Consider the following 6,000-nt stretch of genomic DNA (forward strand, 5'->3'; position numbering starts at 1 on the left):
AAATATTTTTAATTTTAAATTATTTTTTGTTAAATATTATTTTTTTAAAATTTATTTATTATTATTATTAGATACCTTGTATGAAGTTCCTATAAAATAAAAAGGGACAGCTAGACAATGACAGTGAGGCTAATATTCTTTGTTAGCAATGGTTTTATATTTATGAAATTCAAATACAAACAAACCATTTAAACATAAAATATTTATAGTACATCTAATATTAATTTATTAAATTATCAATTAATCTTTTAATTTTTTTAAACTTTTTTATCTTCAAAGAAAAATTATTTATGCATAGAATATGAAATGAATTTATGAAGTAATAAAGATTAATGAATTTAAAAAAATCTTCTTTGTCTAATGTAAGAATTAATTATAGATTATCTTGAAAATACAATGCTATATATTTTTATATTTATTAAAATTATATATATATTTGTGTTGGTGAAGAAGAATATGAATAAATAAAAAAAGTTATTATACTTTTTTCATTCTAAAATTATCTTTAGAAACTTTAAGGAAATAATAATAAAATCTTGGATAAATAAGATTTTTTTTAATTGTATTTTTGTAGAGTCTTGTCCCCTAATTTTTTTTTACTTAGAAAATATGACTCATAAATAGAGATGAAAATTTATACCGCGGGGATGGGTAACCGCGGGGACCCGCCCCTAATGGGGTGGGGATTCCCCATCTTAGTGGTTAATGGGGCGGTGGTGGGGGACAATTTCAATACCCGAAGCGGGGATGGGGCGGGGGCGGGGATAATACTATCCGCACCATATCCGACCCCGATATAGATATATATAATTTTTTTGGTTTTTTTTTTCAAACTTTGACACATATTTAGTTTTTATTTTCTATTAGGTTATGCTTTTTTTAAGTAGGTTTATTTTTTATCTTCTATGAATTATGAATGCATAATAAATATTTGTGAGAATATTAGTTTAACTTATTTTTTTCAATTATTTTAAATTAATTTGTTTTTTCATTTTACCTTAATGGATACCCGATGGGTTCCCCATAACCGATGGGTATTCCCCTACCCCGAATCCGTTGGTTATTAGACGGGGATGGGGCGGGGATGAGAGTATAAATAGATACCGGGGATGGGGGCGGGGATTGCATTCCCCGCACATTAACCGACCAATTTCCATCTCTACTCATAAATTAACGTTGTTGCTCATGTGGCTTGACAAATCCAAACATAAATATTTATTATAATTTAATTAATTAATTCTTATAAATTGATCTTAGTTAATTTTAAAATAGATAAAAAAAAATTATTTTTTTTAAAAAAAAAATCATTTTAAAGAAAAAATAAATAAACAACTTGGACCAATTAGTATAACACATAAAAATATTAAATTATTTAACAAAATATAAGCGAATGACATATTTGTAATTATTACTTAATTTTGAGGTATTTTTGTCAAACAAAATAAATTGAGAGCAAAACTCTACAAAATATAATTTAAGGCCCATTTTCAAATAATAATAATAATAATAATTTAGGGAGAAAAAAAAAACATTTTCCTAATGAGCGTCAAAGGTAGGGATGTACATGAGTGCTCCTCTCATCCCCATTTTCTATTATTTTCTATCGGAGATAAGCAGAGAATCTCTTAATAAAGACGAGAACGGTGCGTAGAATCCCCTAATATAAAAATAAAATTTATAACAAAAATTTAAATATATAAAAATATTAAATAACATAAAAAATTAAAATATTACACATTAACTATTATTCAATATACTAATTATTATCTAAAACATAAGTTAAATTTCATAAAAAAGATAGTAATATACTAAAAAAATACAAAATTATAAAATATTAAATGGTCCCCGTCAGGGTAGGGAGTGTCATCCCCGGCATCGTCTCTTTTAACATTCAGGGATAAAAAATAATGAGATTATTTTACAAATACACAAAAATTTACAAAAAATACAGTTATATGGAATTTTAAACAATTTTACGATTTTCATGATTTTATTTGTTAAAAATATGACATTTTGATATATTTTTATGTTGTACTTTTATTAATTTGTTATTTTTCGTGTTACTTTTATAAAACCCCGTAAAAAATATAAAAAAATTAATGTAATTTTTTTTTTTTATAAAAAATAGTTTTTTAATGTAATTATCTCCAAAATAATCCTCGTTTCCGCCTCGTTTCCATTTAGATGGGAAACACCCTCAAGAAGACTATTCCCAAGGACGAAACGTGCATCCCTACTCATAGGGCATGTTTGTAATTAAAAACTCAAGGGTTAAACATGCAATTATGTAGATTGTGGTGGACTAAATTGCAATATAATTAATAAAAAGTACAAGTAATTGACCAAACATGGTGATGATGATTATAGTACACAACTAAGTGAGTGTCTAGTACCACTGAACCCCCAGCTACAACCTCTTACGGCTGGCTTACTTTCATGGCTCGGCTCGGCTCGGCTCGGCTCATTTTTCTAAGCCAAATGGGAATGTATGACGTAGGCACTCTCACACAATTTTGATTTTAATTTAATTTTAATATTAATATTAATATTAAACAACTTCTTCTCCTTTCTCTATTTATATAAAATAATATTTTATTTTAATAAACTGTCACTTCAAAATGATGGGTATTATTAACTATAATAATATGTAATAACTAATTTTACTACAAAAAAAATAATAAATTAATTAAGGGTGATAATTAATAATTAATAAATATGATTTTAATGTCAAATCAATTGTAATAAATGGAAGTCAAATCAAAAGTTTATTGGGAAAAAACCGTTGTGGTTTTGTTTAGGCAAATTTTGACAACTGACAAAAATTATTCTAAAGTACAAAAATTAATTATTTTAAGAATTAACCTAATATAACCTCAACTATTTATTTATATATAATATAATATAATATTTATCGTAAACTTGAAGTTATCTTTCGTTATAATTATTTTAGGGATAATATTATGTTTTTGTTAAATATTTGTTTGAATTTTGAAAATAATTTTTTTAGACCTAGAGAGTGCTTTATATATTAGTTATAAATAATTATTCTTTATTCAATTGATCGGTTAAAATATTTTTATTTTCGAGCTTTAATTAATTATTACAAAAATTGATATTTATCGTCGATAATACTTTTGCTATTTTTTAAATTATTTTACCAAGTACTTATGAAGTCTAAATTATTATATTTTTCAAAAATAGATTGTCTAAATATATTTTTTTAGTAAAAATAGAATAGGTATTTTAATTAAATATCTATATTTAAATAGAATGAAAATTTCACTTCTCATATATTATATTTTTAAATTTTAATAACTCTTACGTACAAGTCATGAATTAGTTAAAAAAATAAGTAAAAAGAATATATAAATAAAAATAAAGTTATCAATCTTTAATGTGACTATCAATTGTACTATATGAATTTTTATGTATATATATACTTTTATGGATAATATTACCAAAAATATCTTATTTTTCTTTTAATGTATAAAAAGGTTATTAATTATATTATGTAATTCATTTTCCAAGATTGAAAATACCGTAAGCCACACGTAGTTATAAATTTTCTCCAAAAGAGAAAATAAATGTAAGAAAGGTGGGAAAGAGTGTTATTAATTAATTAATTAATTGAAAATAAATAAATAAATAAATAAATAAAAATGGATGAATTGATAACACAAGAGATTAGGTGGTCCTTTGTTATATATCATCTTGTAGAAACCCATTATTTATTAGGGTTATTTTTTTCATTTTTCACTTTTCACTTTGAATATTACTCCAACTCACTTAATTGTATGTATGTACAATTTTTATACAAAAGAAAAAAAATTATACAAAATAATTTAATTTTGAGAATATTATGGGAAAAATTTATGAGGATAGTTTGAGACTGGTATTGTTGTTGTTGAGCTTGCTTGAATCTCCGAAACAAGTTAGTAGTGATGAGTAATACTTAGGGTTCAGCTAGCCTAAACCCTCAAAAAATATTTATTTTTAAAGATGTATATATTATTTTTTTAAAAAAAAGTTCTATCCAATCTTAGGATTGGCCCTTGCCTGTCAGCTGGTCAAGCCACTTCGAGAAAAAGTGACCATATCTCAAGCTAGGTAATTATACTAATTTGAGAAGACCTTAGACCATGATAAGAATGGCTCGAGATTACAAAACCGAGCTTCTATCATATTAGGGTTATTTGACCTAATTTTCAAGGACACTCATATGGACTCGTAGTCAGGGCCGGCTCTAGACTAAAGCGAGAGTCCACTTATTTTAGAGATCTAAATAGAAAAAGTACTTTTTAAAAAGGAATAATTACATAAGGCACCATTTTTTGTAAAATATTTACATTTTTATGTTCAAAGAATGTTTTTTTTTACATTTTTACAGTTTTTCAAAAAATAACACAAAAACAACATAAAATCAAAAAGAAAACAACATAAAAAGTAACATGAAAATAACATCAAAATAACAACAAAAAATAACATACATATAACAAAAAATTAACAACAAATGAACAAAATTTCAACATAAAAGACCGTATTTTATGCAAATAAAATCAAAAAAACCGTAAAAATATTTAAAATTCCGTGAAACCGTATTTTTATTATTTTTGTGCATTTGTGAAATTAATCTATTAAAAAATTTATATTTTTAATAATTTTCAAAAATACCATTATCTAAAAATTTTTTTTTTCTATAACTCATTTCAACTCAGAGACAATTATGCTCCTAGTGCATATAGAGTGCCCCATTGATTGACATCATTTCAAGCCAACTACTTCATGTGAAAAATCACCACCAAATTGAATTGTATAACTAAAAGCATCTATTTTCCCTTAATATAAAACATGGGTGGCATTTTTGTGGGTTCAATTTTGAAGATATATATGGTTTATTTATTTATTTATTTTTGAAAAATATAAATGATTTAAATTTAAATGTGGTTATATTTACATATATGGTAATGATTATTTAAATTAAACTACTATTCAACAAGCTAGTCCCACAAATTTGTGTGGCATTTAATGTATTCACATGGGAATTAAATTCATATGAATATATATAATTTCTTTCTTTGCTTACATAGGTATTCAATTTCATTTCAACAACATATCTAATAATTATTCTCAAACACAATAATAATTGACACACTTCAAATTACAAACTTCTTCTTTTCAAAAAATAAATAAATAAATAAAAAAATTACACACTTCTTAAATTTTATGATTTGTAATTTCAACCACTTAATTAAAAATGATAGAAATTCACTTAAAAATATAAATGAATAATATTTAATATATATTTTCCTTTTGAGGTTTTTCTACTGAATTTATTCTGAAGGCTTGAATGAGGTCATTTTTCTTTTTAAAAAAAATATATTTAATACATATTATTATATATAATAAATGTACAATTTAAGTATGTATTTATTATTATTATTATTATTATTATTATGTTTATTAATATCATTTTTAAGTACAAATATTTAATTAATAACTAAAATTGCATATATTCTTTTTCTGACTTTTTTTCAGGATCGACTCTATAAGTCATGCCATGTATATTTATATATATATAGATATATATATATATATATATATATATATATTCAAGTATGAGTACGTAGTATAGTAGTATGAAATGAAAGAGTGAAGACATAGAGAAATGTCCAAAATAAAGAATTATTAATAAATTGAAACTAAGGTGGAGATGGACCATAGTTTCATGATGAAATATTTAATATCTCTTTGGATTGACATATAGTTATATATATCACTATAAATTTTTTTACTTTTAGTCAAAATAAAATTTATGATTAAAAGTGAAAAAAAAATTGTGACTAATTATAAATCAATATTTTTATATTGTGACTAAAAGATCCGTGTGATTAAAAATATTAGTCACAAAAATTATAATTTATTGCGATTATTAAATGTGTATTTAGTCATAATACTTGTTGTGATTAAAACTAAATTAGTAACAATTTGTATTTAATTACT

Source organism: Cannabis sativa, chromosome 4, assembly GCF_029168945.1.
Source record: "Cannabis sativa cultivar Pink pepper isolate KNU-18-1 chromosome 4, ASM2916894v1, whole genome shotgun sequence".
Lineage (NCBI taxonomy): Eukaryota > Viridiplantae > Streptophyta > Magnoliopsida > Rosales > Cannabaceae > Cannabis > Cannabis sativa.